We start from the raw sequence: 19,745 nt of genomic DNA, 5'->3' as shown, positions 1-19,745 counted from the left end.
TCTAGTGACTGTACATTAGCCAGTAGAATGGAGGGACGATCAGAGGTCCTCCATCTTATTATCTAGTGACTGTACATTAGCCAGTAGAATGGAGGGACGATCAGAGGTCCTCCATCTTATTATCTAGTGACTGTACATTAGCCAGTAGAATGGAGGGACGATCAGAGGTCCTCCATCTTATTATCTAGTGACTGTACATTAGCCCGTAGAACTGAGGGATGATCAGAGGTCCTCCATCTTATTATCTAGTGACTGTACATCAGCCAGTAGAACTGAGGGACGATCAGAGGTCCTCCATCTTATTATCTAGTGACTGTACATTAGCCAGTAGAATGGAGGGAAGAGGTGGCAGGTTTTCCCTTCGACAGATGAGTCGAAGTAGAAGCCAGAATTGAGTAACTGAGTAACTGCCGATCTGATGTTCAAGATTTCTTGTCGGTTGTCAGAAATAGAGGATTCATTACGTGAAAATAAAGTAAAAATAAACAACAAAATAAACAAAATAGCAAAATTGGGTCGGAGCTCGCTAAACGGTGGCCATCCAATACGACGCCATCTTGAGGTGTGCGTGTGTGTGTGTGTGTGTGTGTGTGTGTGTGTGTGTGTGTGTGTGTGTGTGTGTGTGTGTGTGTGTGTGTGTGTGTGTGTGTGTGCGTGCAGCTGGCTGGCACACACTGTATATTCACAGGGCTCAGTTTAATCTCCTGACTGGATCCTGTTTTACAAGGGACTGGAAAAACGACTTATCATACTGACTGGTAGAGCTTTACGGCAGGAGTCTGCTGATCCAAAACAAAACACTTCAGCACCTCAGATTTGAAAAGTTTACAACTACACAGTTTGAATTAAGTTTCGATTAACTTCCTGAATTGAATCTTCCTACTACTACCACCTCTGTACTTGTCTGTTCAGACTGTATCTGTTCAGACTGTATCTGTTGCTTCAGGAGTTGTGAGCTCTGCGGTCATTCCTTTCCGTCTTCCCTGACATGAGTGTGAGTTCGAAAGGACCAGGCTGGTTTGGGCTGTTGCGTTCATGTACATTTCCACAGAAAAATGGATCATTCTAAACCCAAACTTCTAAACCCAGCATTATAAACCCAGCATTCTAAACAAAATATTCTAAACCCAGCATTCTAAACCCAGCATTATAAACCCAGCATTATAAACAAAATATTCTAGACCCAGCATTATAAACCCAGCATTATAAACCCAGCATTATAAACCCAGCATTCTAAACAAAATATTCTAAACCCAGCATTATAAACCCAGCATTATAAACCCAGCATTATAAACCCAGCATTCTAAACAAAATATTATAAACCCAGCATTATAAACAAAATATTCTAAATCCAGCATTATAAACCCAGCATTATAAACCCAGCATTATAAACCCAGCATTCTAAACAAAATATTCTAAACCCAGCATTATAAACCCAGCATTATAAACCCAGCATTATAAACCCAGCATTATAAACAAAATATTATAAACCCAGCATTATAAACAAAATATTCTAAATCCAGCATTATAAACCCAGCATTATAAACCCAGCATTATAAACCCAGCATTATAAACCCAGCATTCTAAACAAAATATTCTAAACCCAGCATTATAAACCCAGCATTATAAACCAAATATTCTAAACCCAGCATTATAAACCCAGCATTATAAACCAAATATTCTAAACCCAGCATTATAAACCCAGCATTCTAAACAAAATATTCTAAACCCAGCATTATAAGCCAAATATTCTAAACCCAGCATTATAAACCCAGCATTATAAACCAAATATTCTAAACCCAGCATTATAAACAAAATATTCTAAATCCAGCATTATAAACCCAGCATTATAAACCCAGCATTATAAACCCAGCATTATAAACCCAGCATTCTAAACAAAATATTCTAAACCCAGCATTATAAACCCAGCATTATAAACCCAGCATTCTAAACAAAATATTCTAAACCCAGCATTATAAACCCAGCATTCTAAACAAAATATTCTAAACCCAGCATTATAAACCCAGCATTATAAACCCAGCATTATAAACCAAATATTATAAACCCAGCATTATAAACCCAGCATTCTAAACAAAATATTATAAACCCAGCATTATAAACCCAGCATTATAAACCCAGCATTATAAACCCAGCATTATAAACCAAATATTATAAACCCAGCATTATAAACCCAGCATTCTAAACAAAATATTCTAAACCCAGCATTATAAACCCAGCATTATAAACCAAATATTCTAAACCCAGCATTATAAACCCAGCATTCTAAACCAAATATTCTAAACCCAGCATTATAAACCCAGCATTCTAAACCAAATATTCTAAACCCAGCATTATAAACCCAGCATTCTAAACAAAATATTATAAACCCAGCATTATAAACCCAGCATTATAAACCAAATATTATAAACCCAGCATTATAAACCCAGCATTCTAAACAAAATATTCTAAACCCAGCATTATAAACCCAGCATTATAAACCCAGCATTATAAACCCAGCATTATAAACCAAATATTATAAACCCAGCATTATAAACCCAGCATTCTAAACAAAATATTCTAAACCCAGCATTATAAACCCAGCATTATAAACCAAATATTCTAAACCCAGCATTATAAACCCAGCATTCTAAACCAAATATTCTAAACCCAGCATTATAAACCCAGCATTATAAACCCAGCATTATAAACCCAGCATTCTAAACAAAATATTATAAACCCAGCATTCTAAACAAAATATTCTAAACCCAGCATTATAAACCAAATATTCTAAACCCAGCATTATAAACAAAATATTCTAAATCCAGCATTATAAACCCAGCATTATAAACCCAGCATTATAAACCCAGCATTATAAACCCAGCATTATAAACCAAATATTATAAACCCAGCATTATAAACCCAGCATTCTAAACAAAATATTCTAAACCCAGCATTATAAACCCAGCATTATAAACCAAATATTCTAAACCCAGCATTATAAACCCAGCATTCTAAACCAAATATTCTAAACCCAGCATTATAAACCCAGCATTATAAACCCAGCATTATAAACCCAGCATTCTAAACAAAATATTATAAACCCAGCATTCTAAACAAAATATTCTAAACCCAGCATTATAAACCAAATATTCTAAACCCAGCATTATAAACAAAATATTCTAAATCCAGCATTATAAACCCAGCATTATAAACCCAGCATTATAAACCCAGCATTATAAACCCAGCATTCTAAACAAAATATTCTAAACCCAGCATTCTAAACAAAATATTCTAAACCCAGCATTATAAACCCAGCATTCTAAACAAAATATTCTAAACCCAGCATTATAAACCCAGCATTATAAACCCAGCATTATAAACCCAGCATTCTAAACAAAATATTCTAAACCCAGCATTCTAAACAAAATATTATAAACCCAGCATTATAAACCCAGCATTCTAAACAAAATATTCTAAACCCAGCATTATAAACCCAGCATTATAAACCCAGCATTATAAACCCAGCATTATAAACCAAATATTCTAAATCCAGCATTATAAACCCAGCATTATAAACCCAGCATTATAAACCCAGCATTCTAAACAAAATATTCTAAACCCAGCATTCTAAACAAAATATTCTAAACCCAGCATTATAAACCCAGCATTCTAAACAAAATATTCTAAACCCAGCATTATAAACCCAGCATTATAAACCCAGCATTATAAACCCAGCATTATAAACCAAATATTCTAAACCCAGCATTATAAGCCCAGCATTATAAACCAAATATTCTAAACCCAGCATTATAAACCCAGCATTCTAAACAAAATATTCTAAACCCAGCATTATAAACCCAGCATTATAAACCCAGCATTATAAACAAAATATTATAAACCCAGCATTCTAAACCAAATATTCTAAACCCAGCATTATAAACCCAGCATTATAAACAAAATATTATAAACCCAGCATTATAAACCCAGCATTATAAACCCAGCATTATAAACAAAATATTCTAAACCCAGCATTATAAACCCAGCATTATAAACAAAATATTATAAACCCAGCATTATAAACAAAATATTCTAAACCCAGCATTCCACGAACTGGTTGTTCATAAACCATTCTCTGACGACATAAAAAATACAATCAGATAAACCTACAGTAATTAGTTCATTGCCATTATATTAGTATAAATTAGTTCATTGCCATTACATGAATACAAATTACAGCATTACCATTATATGAATACGAATTACAGCATTACAATTATATTAATACTAATTAGCGCATTACCATTATATTAATACTAATTAGCACATTATATTAATACTAATTAGTGCGTTACCATTATATTAATACTAATTAGCACATTATATTAATACTAATTAGTGCGTTACCATTATATTAATACTAATTAGCACATTATATTAATACTGATTAGTGCGTTACCGTTATATTAATACTAATTAGCACATTATATTAATACTAATTAGCGCATTACCATTATAGTCATACTAATTAGCACATTATATTAATACTAATTAGTGCGTTACCATTATATTAATACTAATTAGCACATTATATTAATACTGATTAGTGCGTTACCATTATATTAATACTAATTAGCACATTATATTAATACTAATTAGCGCATTACCATTATATTAATACTAATTAGCACATTATATTAATACTGATTAGTGCGTTACCATTATATTAATACTAATTAGCACATTATATTAATACTAATTAGCGCATTACCATTATATTAATACTAATTAGCACATTATATTAATACTGATTAGTGCGTTACCATTATATTAATACTAATTAGCACATTATATTAATACTAATTAGCGCATTACCATTATATTAATACTAATTAGCACATTATATTAATACTGATTAGTGCGTTACCGTTATATTAGTACTAATTAGCGCATTACCATTATAGTAATACTAATTGGTGCATTACCATTATAGTAATACGAATTAGTGCATTACCATTGTATTGGTAATAATTCATGCATTACCATTGTATTCGTACTAATTAGTGCATTACCGTTGTATTAGTGCTAATTAGTGCATTACCACTGTATTAGTACAAATTATGCATTACCATTATATTAATACTAATTGGTGCATTACCATTACACTAATGCTAATTAGTGCATTACCATTATATTAGTACTACTTATGCATTACCATTATATTAGTGCAAATTGGTGCATTACCATTATATTAGTGTTAATTGGTGCATTACCATTGTATTAGTGTTAATTGGTGCATTACCATTATATTAGTGCATTACAATTATATCAGTACTAATTTGTGCAGTACCATTATGTAAATACGAATTAGCACATTACCATTATATTAATACTAGTGAAGCCCTTTTTGTTTTACCACATCGTTCCACAGCCATTAGTAGGACACAGTAGAATCATGCTCAATATTTACACAACTCACATAACCAACTAGTATATTTACACAATTCACAAATTAATTAATGTTTCTCTCTAAACAAAATAATTAGAGATTTAGCCATTTCCAGCCTTCTGGTCACTTCAGTGCCTCCGTCGCTTGCTCCCCACGTTTCATCAATGCTTGGATCCAAAGAACTACAACTGAACTATATTCTATGTAATAATATGAGTTCAGTTCTATTCATTATACTTAGATCCAAGTAGGCAGCAGGCCTACTTGTTGTTCCGGGCTGGGTTTCTCATGATTAGGAGCGTAGACCACAGACCTGTGTTGAGTTGGTAGGGTTGGTAGGAGTGTGGCCAGTATATGTACGCTGGTCCCAGCTGCTGGTAGACGTATCCAGGCCCATTGGGGTTGTAGACCATCCTTTACGTCAACTTGTCTCCTACCCAGGGTGCGTGGTGACACAGCAGTATTGACCCCAGCCACAAACAGCAGAGCCGAGGTCACCCATCCAATGTAGAGCTCTTCTCCCAGCTCCCTGCGCTGGGCGACGATCAGCAGGAGGTTAAGTCATGGATGACCACATGCGTCGTCCAGGAGACTGGGATGATGATGGTGACACAGTCCACGAGGAGCAGGCATCCCCCCGGTCACCAGGACGATGTGCTTGGTGCGCGTCTGGTGGTCCACCACCTTGGTACTCTTCATCCCCACGGCAGAGGATCAGAGCGATGGCGGACACAGGTCTGCAGGGAGATACAACAGAGTCGTACACCGATCAGGCCCAACGAATCCGAAAGACCAGCGCCACGACCTCTCAGCCTCGGAGCGATGCTTCTTCTCTACTCTCTCCTTGTCTTCATACACCAAGTCCGTGTACGACTTTGGCTGTTTTCTCATCACAGGCCAGGTCTACATAGGACTGAGGCTGTTTTCTCATCACAGGCCAGGTCTACATAGGACTGAGGCAGTTTCCCATAGACACTGTAAGCAGTGGCCATGTAGGACCCTTTTATGTAACTAGGCAAGTCAGTTAAGAACAAATTCTTATTTACAATGACGGCCTAGGAACAGTGGGTTAACTGCCTTGTTCAGGGGCAGAATGACAGATTTTACCTCGTCAGCTCGGGGGATTCGATCTAGCGACCTTTCGGTTACTGGCCCAACGCTCTAACCACTAGGCTACCTGCCGCCCCATGTTGGCTGGCTGTAGGTTAGAGAACTCAACCGAGGACTGGCGTGTGTCCGAGCTCTCCTCTCACTCACCTCTGAACTAAATGAGAGGAACCAGATGACGAGGTGATACCACAGAGTCTATGCCGACGACGCAATAAAACCCTTCTGGTTCAGGTGTTTTATGACATCAGATAAATGAAGGACGGGGAAACTGTCCGTACTTGATTTGACAACACAAACAAGTAATTTGAAAGCGGATTTCAACAAAGACAGCGATTCAGTGGTTTGAGAGATTAAGGAATGCGTTAGTTTTAAATGACACCGGAAGTGTCATACAAAAACACATAAATCACATACAAAAACACATAAATAAGCCTAACGTCTGAGTTTGTTTAGAGCTTTGATCGAAAATTCAACCATGATGCTACCCGAGCCCGATAAACCATACATTAAAAAAACATTTAATGAGCCCTACATTAAAAAAACATTTAATGAGCCCAAGCCACAAAAAAACACAAATTATTATCCAATGGATATAGCCTATGATATAGGCTACTGCACATTACATTTACATTACATTACATTTAAGTCATTTAGCAGACGCTCTTATCCAGAGCGACTTACAAATTGGTGCATTCACTTTATGATATCCAGTGGAACAACCACTTTACAATAGTGTATCTAAATCTTTTAAGGGGGGGGTTAGAAGGATTACTTTATCCTATCCTAGGTATTCCTTAAAGAGGTGGGGTTTCAGGTGTCTCCGGAAGGTGGTGATTGACTCCGCTGTCCTGGCGTCGTGAGGGAGCTTGTTCCACCATTGGGGTGCCAGAGCAGCGAACAGTTTTGACTGGGCTGAGCGGGAACTGTGCTTCCTCAGAGGTAGGGGGGCCAGCAGGCCAGAGCTGGATGAACGCAGTGCCCTTGTTTGGGTGTAGGGCTTGATCAGAGCCTGAAGGTATGGAGGTGCCGTTCCCTTCACAGCTCCGTAGGCAATCACCATGGTCTTGTAGCGGATGCGAGCTTCAACTGGAAGCCAGTGGAGAGAGCGGAGGAGCGGGGTGACGTGAGAGAACTTGGGAAGGTTGAACACCAGACGGGCTGCGGCGTTCTGGATGAGTTGTAGGGGTTTAATGGCACAGGCAGGGAGCCCAGCCAACAGCGAGTTGCAGTAATCCAGACAGGAGATGACAAGTGCCTGGATTAGGACCTGCGCCGCTTCCTGTGTGAGGCAGGGTCGTACTCTGCGAATGTTGTAGAGCATGAACCTACAGGATCGGGTCACCGCCTTGATGTTAGTGGAGAACGACAGGGTGTTGTCCAGGATCACGCCAAGGTTCTTAGCACTCTGGGAGGAGGACACAAGGGAGTTGTCAACCGTGATGGCGAGATCATGGAACGGGCAGTCCTTCCCCGGGAGGAAGAGCAGCTCTGTCTTGCCGAGGTTCAGCTTGAGCTGGTGATCCGTCATCCACACTGATATGTCTGACAGACATGCAGAGATGCGATTCGCCGCCTGGTTATCAGAAGGGGGAAAGGAGAAGATTAATTGTGTGTCGTCTGCATAGCAATGATAGGAGAGACCATGTGAGGATATGACAGAGCCAAGTGACTTGGTGTATAGCGAGAATAGGAGAGGGCCTAGAACAGAGCCTTGGGGGACACCAGTGGTGAGAGCGCATGGTGCGGAGACAGATTCTCGCCACGCCACCTGGTAAGAGCGACCTGTCAGGTAGGACGCAATCCAAGCGTGGGCCGCGCCGGAGATGCCCAACTCGGAGAGGGTGGAGAGGAGGATCTGATGGTTCACAGTATCAAAGGCAGCAGATAGGTCTAGAAGGATGAGAGCAGAGGAGCGAGAGTTAGCTTTAGCAGTGCGGAGAGCCTCCGTGACACAGAGAAGAGCAGTCTCAGTTGAATGCCCAGTCTTGAAACCTGACTGATTAGGATCAAGAAGGTCATTCTGAGAGAGATAGCAGGAGAGCTGGCCAAGGACGGCACGTTCAAGAGTTTTGGAGAGAAAAGAAAGAAGGGATACTGGTCTGTAGTTGTTGACATCGGAGGGATCGAGTGTAGGTTTTTTTCAGAAGGGGTGCAACTCTCGCTCTCTTGAAGACGGAAGGGACGTAGCCAGCGGTCAAGGATGAGTTGATGAGCGAGGTGAGGAAGGGGAGAAGGTCTCCGGAAATGGTCTGGAGAAGAGAGGAGGGGATAGGGTCAAGTGGGCAGGTTGTTGGGCGGCCGGCTGTCACAAGACGCGAGATTTCATCTGGAGAGAGAGGGGAGAAAGAGGTCAAAGCACAGGGTAGGGCAGTGTGAGCAGGACCAGCGATGTCGTTTGACTTAGCAAACGAGGATCGGATATCGTCAACCTTCTTTTCAAAATGGTTGACGAAGTCATCCGCAGAGAGGGAGGAGGGGGGGGGAGGAGGATTCAGGAGGGAGGAGAAGGTAGCAAAGAGCTTCCTAGGGTTAGAGGCAGATGCTTGGAATTTAGAGTGGTAGAAAGTGGCTTTAGCAGAAGAGACAGAAGAGGAGAATGTAGAGAGGAGGGAGTGAAAGGATGCCAGGTCCGCAGGGAGGCGAGTTTTCCTCCATTTCCGCTCGGCTGCCCGGAGCCCTTTACATTACACACGACAGTAAAACATAAACGCCCATAGATGTAGCTAGCTATATTTAGGCTACTAGCTCCAGTAGGCTAATCTTTTGGAGGAGTGTGAACTGTATTAATGTATTGTATTGTATTATACTGTATGGTATGGACTGGAAATACGCACATCGTTCAAACCATGATAAAGCAGGGAGGAAAAACATGCGATTCTGGTGCAGGACATGCCGCCTACAAAGTTACAAGTAATGGCTAGCGAATTTGATTTTAATGTTTTAAGATAATAGGTCCTATTTGTATGATTAGTAGACTGACGCATAAATACATTTCATAATATTTCCCTTAATGTTATTAGCCTACCTCCTCTTTCTCTCTCTATTGTTGCTTCATTTCTTCCTCGCTTTGAACAGTTAAATGAAATGCGTTTTGTTGTCCTTATCTTCATCATTCTAACGACAGGACTATAATTAAACGCAGAAGACTCACTTCTCTTCACAAAGATTTAATGGTTATGGGTCTGAGTTAATAACTGTTATAGTCTACCACCATCTGAATGGTTATGGGTCTGAATGGTTATGGGTCTGAATGGTTATGGGTCTGAATGGTTACGGGTCTGAATGGTTATGGGTCTAAATGGTTATGGGTCTGAATGGTTATGGGTCTGAATGGTTATGGGTCTAAATGGTTATGGGTCTGAATGGTTATGGGTCTGAATGGTTATGGGTCTGAATGGTTATGGGCCTGAATGGTTATGGGTCTGAATTAATAACTGTTATAGTCTACCACCATCTGAATGGTTATGGGTCTGAATGGTTATGGGTCTGAATGGTTATGGGTCTGAATTAATAACTGCTGTAGCCTACCACCATCTGAATGGTTATGGGTCTGAATGGTTATGGGTCTGAATGGTTATGGGTCTGAATGGTTATGGGTCTGAATGGTTATGGGTCTAAATGGTTATGGGTCTAAATGGTTATGGGTCTGAATGGTTATGGACCTGAATGGTTATGGACCTGAATGGTTATGGGTCTGAATTAATAACTGTTATAGTCTACCACCATCTGAATGGTTATGGGTCTGAATGGTTATGGGTCTGAATGGTTATGGGTCTGAATGGTTATGGGTCTGAATGGTTATGGGTCTGAATGGTTATGGGTCTGAATTAATAACTGCTGTAGCCTACCACCATCTGAATGGTTATGGGTCTGAATGGTTATGGGTCTGAATATTATAGTCTACCACCAGTGTTATGGGTCTGAATGGTTATGGGTCTGAATTAATAACTGTTATAGTCTACCACCATCTGAATGGTTATGGGTCTGAATGGTTATGGGTCTGAATGGTTATGGGTCTGAATGGTTATGGGTCTGAATGGTTATGGGTCTGAATTAATAACTGCTGTAGCCTACCACCATCTGAATGGTTATGGGTCTGAATGGTTATGGGTCTGAATGGTTATGGGCCTGAATGGTTATGGGTCTGAATTAATAACTGTTATAGTCTACCACCATCTGAATGGTTATGGGTCTGAATGGTTATGGGTCTGAATGGTTATGGGTCTGAATTAATAACTGTTATAGTCTACCACCATCTGAATGGTTATGGGTCTGAATGGTTATGGGTCTGAATGGTTATGGGTCTGAATGGTTATGGGTCTGAATTAATAACTGTTATAGTCTACCACCATCTGAATGGTTATGGGTCTGAATGGTTATGGGTCTGAATGGTTATGGGTCTGAATGGTTATGGGTCTGAATGGTTATGGGTCTGAATGGTTATGGGTCTGAATGGTTATGGGTCTGAATGGTTATGGGTCTGAATTAATAACTGCTATAGCCTACCACCATCTGAATGGCCAGGTAGGTTAACAGTACTCAGCACTGCTGCTGCCAGCTGATTAGCTGGGTCATTTCTACAAAGCAGGGCCTTTTGGACCTTATAACTTTGTGGTGAAAAAAGTGTATACTCAAAAATATAATGTAGCCTAACAGGGTGAAATTTATGTGGGACACGCAGAAAAATAGTGTTTATAATGGGTCGTTTTTGGGGTTTTTTTAACAATAAACTAACAGGGTGAAAAGTTATATCAGGGACACACAGAACATTTTAAATATAATAATAATAAATATAATAATCATGAAACAACGTTATTGATGAGAGAGAATTTAACTAAGGACTATAAAATAATGAAGAAAGATAGTCAATATTTTTATTACATATTTCTCATGGAAGTTAATGAATAACACCTGGAGGTCATTGCAAAGAGAGACGACATCCATCGAAAAAACAAAAAGAAGTGTCCATCGTTTTATGTTAATGTAAAGGACACCTGATCTTCTTTAAAGCCTTTCGGAATCCACATTTTACACTAAATAAGAAGTGATATTTCCTGAGGAGAGAAAAGGCACTACATTGTAGGAATGGTCGCCTACTAGCTGCCTACTAGCTGCCCACTAGCTGCCTACTAGCTGCCTACTAGCTGCCCACTAGCTGCCCACTAGCTGCCTACTAGCCGTCTGTATCTCTAACGATGGACTAAAAGGTAGACATTTGACCGTATATATATAATATTGTGACCGCTTATATAAAGATTGTATTTTTTTAAATCAAACTGTAAATTTGACAAATTCAGAAAACGTAGGCCTAAATAGACCAGTTTTTATATGAGATGATGAAACTGTAGTGCTCAGGAAAAACCCAGAGGGATTCATAAACGCTCTTCCTCTTCGTGTTACATTGTAATCATTTTGCAGACGCTCTTATCCAGAGCGACTTACAGCAGGGAGTGCATACGTTTTCTTACTGGTCCCACAGTGGGAATTGAACCCACAACCCTAGCGTTGCAAGTGCCATGCTCTACCAACTGAGCCAGACACATTGGGTGTATATTCCCTGTATAGTGCACTACTTTTACCAGGGCCCATAGGGGCTTTGGCACCCTATTCCCTGTATAGTGCACTACTTTTACCAGGGCCCATAGGGGCTTTGGCACCCTATTCCCTGTATAGTGCACTACTTTTACCAGGGCCCATAGGGGCTTTGGCACCCTATTCCCTGTATAGTGCACTACTTTTAACCAGGCCTCATAGGCCCCACAGGGCTCTGGTGAAAAGTAGTGTACTATGTATGGAATAGGGTGCCATTAGGGACTGAGTCATGATGACAAGGAGGATGCATGGGGAGAAGAGGGGGGAGGGGCTGAGGGGGGAGAGGGGGGAGAGAAAACAGGAAGAGAAACTAAAAACCGGTAGGACCAGTTGGGTCAGTCTGACATCATCAACGGGTTTTCAAACGTAATCACACCCAACTCTCTACCTACAGAGAACAGCCTGACTGACTCAAACTACCATGACCAGGGGAATCACACCCCAGTCACAGCCTGACTGACTCAAACTACCATGACCAGGGGAATCACACCCCAGTCACAGCCTGACTGACTCAAACTACCATGACCAGGGGAATCACACCCCAGTCACAGCCTGACTGACTCAAACTACCATGACCAGGGGAATCACACCCCAGTCACAGCCTGACTGACTCAAACTACCATGACCAGGGGAATCACACCCAACTCTCTACCTACAGAGAACAGCCTGACTGACTCAAACTACCATGACCAGGGGAATCACACCCCAGTCACAGCCTGACTGACTCAAACTACCATGACCAGGGGAATCACACCCCAGTCACAGCCTGACTGACTCAAACTACCATGACCAGGGGAATCACACCCAACTCTCTACCTACAGAGAACAGCCTGACTGACTCAAACTACCATGACCAGGGGAATCACACCCCAGTCACAGCCTGACTGACTCAAACTACCATGACCAGGGGAATCACACCCCAGTCACAGCCTGACTGACTCAAACTACCATGACCAGGGGAATCACACCCCAGTCTCTACCACAGAGAAGCCTGACTGACTCAAACTACCATGACCAGGGGAATCACACCCCAGTCTCTCACAGCCTGACTGACTCAAACTACCATGACCAGGGGAATCACACCCCAGTCACAGCCTGACTGACTCAAACTACCATGACCAGGGGAATCACACCCAACTCTCTACCTACAGAGAACAGCCTGACTGACTCAAACTACCATGACCAGGGGAATCACACCCCAGTCACAGCCTGACTGACTCAAACTACCATGACCAGGGAAATCACACCCCAGTCACAGCCTGACTGACTCAAACTACCATGACCAGGGGAATCACACCCCAGTCACAGCCTGACTGACTCAAACTACCATGACCAGGGGAATCACACCCCAGTCACAGCCTGACTGACTCAAACTACCATGACCAGGGGAATCACACCCCAGTCACAGCCTGACTGACTCAAACTACCATGACCAGGGGAATCACACCCCAGTCACAGCCTGACTGACTCAAACTACCATGACCAGGGGAATCACACCCCAGTCACAGCCTGACTGACTCAAACTACCATGACCAGGGGAATCACACCCCAGTCTCTACCTACAGAGAACAACCTGACTGACTCAAACTACCATGACCAGGGGAATCACACCCCAGTCACAGCCTGACTGACTCAAACTACCATGACCAGGGGAATCACACCCAACTCTCTACCTACAGAGAACAACCTGACTGACTCAAACTACCATGACCAGGGGAATCACACCCAACTCTCTACCTACAGAGAACAACAACCTGACTGACTCAAACTACCATGACCAGGGGAATCACACCCCAGTCTCTACCTACAGAGAACAACCTGACTGACTCAAACTACCATGACCAGGGGAATCACACCCCAGTCACAGCCTGACTGACTCAAACTACCATGACCAGGGGAATCACACCCCAGTCACAGCCTGACTGACTCAAACTACCATGACCAGGGGAATCACACCCCAGTCACAGCCTGACTGACTCAAACTACCATGACCAGGGGAATCACACCCCAGTCACAGCCTGACTGACTCAAACTACCATGACCAGGGGAATCACACCCCAGTCACAGCCTGACTGACTCAAACTACCATGACCAGGGGAATCACACCCCAGTCACAGCCTGACTGACTCAAACTACCATGACCAGGGGAATCACACCCCAGTCACAGCCTGACTGACTCAAACTACCATGACCAGGGGAATCACACCCCAGTCAACAGCCTGACTGACTCAAACTACCATGACCAGGGGAATCACACCCCAGTCACAGCCTGACTGACTCAAACTACCATGACCAGGGGAATCACACCCCAGTCACAGCCTGACTGACTCAAACTACCATGACCAGGGGAATCACACCCCAACTCCTCCACAGCCTGACTGACTCAAACTACCATGACCAGGGGAATCACACCCCAGTCCTACCTACAGAACAGCCTGACTGACTCAAACTACCATGACCAGGGGAATCACACCCCAGTCACAGCCTGACTGACTCAAACTACCATGACCAGGGGAATCACACCCAACTCTCTACCTACAGAGAACAGCCTGACTGACTCAAACTACCATGACCAGGGGAATCACACCCAACTCTCTACCTACAGAGAACAACCTGACTGACTCAAACTACCATGACCAGGGGAATCACACCCAACTCTCTACCTACAGAGAACAGCCTGACTGACTCAAACTACCATGACCAGGGGAATCACACCCCAGTCACAGCCTGACTGACTCAAACTACCATGACCAGGGGAATCACACCCCAGTCACAGCCTGACTGACTCAAACTACCATGACCAGGGGAATCACACCCCAGTCACAGCCTGACTGACTCAAACTACCATGACCAGGGAAATCACACCCCAGTCACAGCCTGACTGACTCAAACTACCATGACCAGGGGAATCACACCCCAGTCACAGCCTGACTGACTCAAACTACCATGACCAGGGGAATCACACCCCAGTCACAGCCTGACTGACTCAAACTACCATGACCAGGGGAATCACACCCCAGTCACAGCCTGACTGACTCAAACTACCATGACCAGGGGAATCACACCCCAGTCACAGCCTGACTGACTCAAACTACCATGACCAGGGGAATCACACCCCAGTCACAGCCTGACTGACTCAAACTACCATGACCAGGGGAATCACACCCCAGTCTCTACCTACAGAGAACAGCCTGACTGACTCAAACTACCATGACCAGGGGAATCACACCCCAGTCACAGCCTGACTGACTCAAACTACCATGACCAGGGGAATCACACCCCAGTCTCTACCTACAGAGAACAACCTGACTGACTCAAACTACCATGACCAGGGGAATCACACCCCAGTCACAGCCTGACTGACTCAAACTACCATGACCAGGGGAATCACACCCAACTCTCTACCTACAGAGAACAGCCTGACTGACTCAAACTACCATGACCAGGGGAATCACACCCCAGTCACAGCCTGACTGACTCAAACCACCATGACCAGGGGAATCACACCCAACTCTCTCCTCAGAACAGCCTGACTGACTCAAACTACCATGACCAGGGGAATCACACCCCAGTCACAGCCTGACTGACTCAAACTACCACGACCAGGGGAATCACACCCCAGTCACAGCCTGACTGACTCAAACTACCATGACCAGGGGAATCACACCCCAGTCACAGCCTGACTGACTCAAACTACCATGACCAGGGGAATCACACCCCAGTCACAGCCTGACTGACTCAAACTACCATGACCAGGGGAATCACACCCCAGTCACAGCCTGACTGACTCAAACTACCATGACCAGGGGAATCACACCCCAGTCACAGCCTGACTGACTCAAACTACCATGACCAGGGGAATCACACCCCAGTCACAGCCTGACTGACTCAAACTACCATGACCAGGGGAATCACACCCCAGTCACAGCCTGACTGACTCAAACTACCATGACCAGGGGAATCACACCCCAGTCACAGCCTGACTGACTCAAACTACCATGACCAGGGGAATCACACCCCAGTCACAGCCTGACTGACTCAAACTACCATGACCAGGGGAATCACACCCCAGTCCACAGCCTGACTGACTCAAACTACCATGACCAGGGGAATCACACCCCAGTCACAGCCTGACTGACTCAAACTACCATGACCAGGGGAATCACACCCCAGTCAACAGCCTGACTGACTCAAACTACCATGACCAGGGGAATCACACCCCAGTCACAGCCTGACTGACTCAAACTACCATGACCAGGGGAATCACACCCAACTCTCTACCACAGAGAACAGCCTGACTGACTCAAACTACCATGACCAGGGGAATCACACCCCAGTCACAGCCTGACTGACTCAAACTACCATGACCAGGGGAATCACACCCCAGTCACAGCCTGACTGACTCAAACTACCATGACCAGGGGAATCACACCCCAGTCACAGCCTGACTGACTCAAACTACCATGACCAGGGGAATCACACCCCAGTCACAGCCTGACTGACTCAAACTACCATGACCAGGGGAATCACACCCCAGTCACAGCCTGACTGACTCAAACTACCATGACCAGGGGAATCACACCCCAGTCACAGCCTGACTGACTCAAACTACCATGACCAGGGGAATCACACCCCAGTCACAGCCTGACTGACTCAAACTACCATGACCAGGGGAATCACACCCCAGTCACAGCCTGACTGACTCAAACTACCATGACCAGGGGAATCACACCCCAAAGTCTCTACCTACAGAGAACAGCCTGACTGACTCAAACTACCATGACCAGGGGAATCACACCCCAGTCACAGCCTGACTGACTCAAACTACCATGACCAGGGGAATCACACCCCAACTCTCTACCTACAAGAACAGCCTGACTGACTCAAACTACCATGACCAGGGGAATCACACCCAACTCTCTACCTACAGACAACCTGACTGACTCAAACTACCATGACCAGGGGAATCACACCCAACTCTCACCACAGACCCTGACTGACTCAAACTACCATGACCAGGGGAATCACACCCCAGTCCCAAACAGCCTGACTGACTCAAACTACCATGACCAGGGGAATCACACCCCAGTCACAGCCTGACTGACTCAAACCACCATGACCAGGGGAATCACACCCCAGTCACAGCCTGACTGACTCAAACTACCGTGACCAGGGGAATCACACCCCACTCTCCCACAGCCTGACTGACTCAAACTACCATGACCAGGGGAATCACACCCAACTCTCCTCAAGACAGCCTGACTGACTCAAACTACCATGACCAGGGGAATCACACCCCAGTCACAGCCTGACTGACTCAAACTACCATGACCAGGGGAATCACACCCCAGTCACAGCCTGACTGACTCAAACTACCATGACCAGGGGAATCACACCCCAGTCACAACCTGACTGACTCAAACTACCATGACCAGGGGAATCACACCCCAGTCTCTCCTACAGAACAGCCTGACTGACTCAAACTACCATGACCAGGGGAATCACACCCCAGTCACAGCCTGACTGACTCAAACTACCATGACCAGGGGAATCACACCCAACTCTCTACCTACAGAGAACAGCCTGACTGACTCAAACTACCATGACCAGGGGAATCACACCCAACTCTCTACCTACAGGACAACCTGACTGACTCAAACTACCATGACCAGGGGAATCACACCCACAGAGACACAGCCTGACTGACTCAAACTACCATGACCAGGGGAATCACACCCCAGTCCTACAGCCTGACTGACTCAAACTACCATGACCAGGGGAATCACACCCCAGTCACAGCCTGACTGACTCAAACTACCATGACCAGGGGAATCACACCCCAGTCACAGCCTGACTGACTCAAACTACCATGACCAGGGGAATCACACCCCAGTCACAGCCTGACTGACTCAAACTACCATGACCAGGGGAATCACACCCCAGTCACAGCCTGACTGACTCAAACTACCATGACCAGGGGAATCACACCCCAGTCACAGCCTGACTGACTCAAACTACCATGACCAGGGGAATCACACCCCAGTCACAGCCTGACTGACTCAAACTACCATGACCAGGGGAATCACACCCCAGTCACAGCCTGACTGACTCAAACTACCATGACCAGGGGAATCACACCCAAATCTCTACCTACAGAAACAGCCTGACTGACTCAAACTACCATGACCAGGGGAATCACACCCCAGTCACAGCCTGACTGACTCAAACTACCATGACCAGGGGAATCACACCCAACTCTCTACCTACAGAGAACAGCCTGACTGACTCAAACTACCATGACCAGGGGAATCACACCCCAGTCACAGCCTGACTGACTCAAACTACCATGACCAGGGGAATCACACCCCAGTCACAGCCTGACTGACTCAAACTACCATGACCAGGGGAATCACACCCCAGTCACAACCTGACTGACTCAAACTACCATGACCAGGGGAATCACACCCCAGTCTCTACCTACAGAGAACAACCTGACTGACTCAAACTACCATGACCAGGGGAATCACACCCCAGTCACAGCCTGACTGACTCAAACTACCATGACCAGGGGAATCACACCCAACTCTCTACCTACAGAGAACAACCTGACTGACTCAAACTACCATGACCAGGGGAATCACACCCCAGTCACAGCCTGACTGACTCAAACTACCATGACCAGGGGAATCACACCCAACTCTCTACCTACAGAGAACAACCTGACTGACTCAAACTACCATGACCAGGGGAATCACACCCCAGTCACAGCCTGACTGACTCAAACTACCATGACCAGGGGAATCACACCCCAGTCACAGCCTGACTGACTCAAACTACCATGACCAGGGGAATCACACCCCAGTCACAGCCTGACTGACTCAAACTACCATGACCAGGGGAATCACACCCCAGTCACAGCCTGACTGACTCAAACTACCATGACCAGGGGAATCACACCCAACTCTCTACCTACAGAGAACAGCCTGACTGACTCAAACTACCATGACCAGGGGAATCACACCCCAGTCCACCACAGCCCTGACTGACTCAAACTACCATGACCAGGGGAATCACACCCAACTCTCTACCTACAAGAACAGCCTGACTGACTCAAACTACCATGACCAGGGGAATCACACCCCAGTCACAGCCTGACTGACTCAAACTACCATGACCAGGGGAATCACACCCCAGTCACAGCCTGACTGACTCAAACTACCATGACCAGGGGAATCACACCCCAGTCACAGCCTGACTGACTCAAACTACCATGACCAGGGGAATCACACCCCAGTCACAGCCTGACTGACTCAAACTACCATGACCAGGGGAATCACACCCCAGTCACAGCCTGACTGACTCAAACTACCATGACCAGGGGAATCACACCCCAATCTCTACCTACAAACAGCCTGACTGACTCAAACTACCATGACCAGGGGAATCACACCCCAGTCACAGCCTGACTGACTCAAACTACCATGACCAGGGGAATCACACCCCAGTCACAGCCTGACTGACTCAAACTACCATGACCAGGGGAATCACACCCAACTCTCTACCTACAGAGAACAGCCTGACTGACTCAAACTACCAT

This window comes from Salmo salar, chromosome ssa09, assembly GCF_905237065.1.
Source record: "Salmo salar chromosome ssa09, Ssal_v3.1, whole genome shotgun sequence".
NCBI classification, from domain to species: Eukaryota; Metazoa; Chordata; class Actinopteri; order Salmoniformes; family Salmonidae; genus Salmo; species Salmo salar.
Note: the sequence above shows the minus strand (reverse complement) of the source record.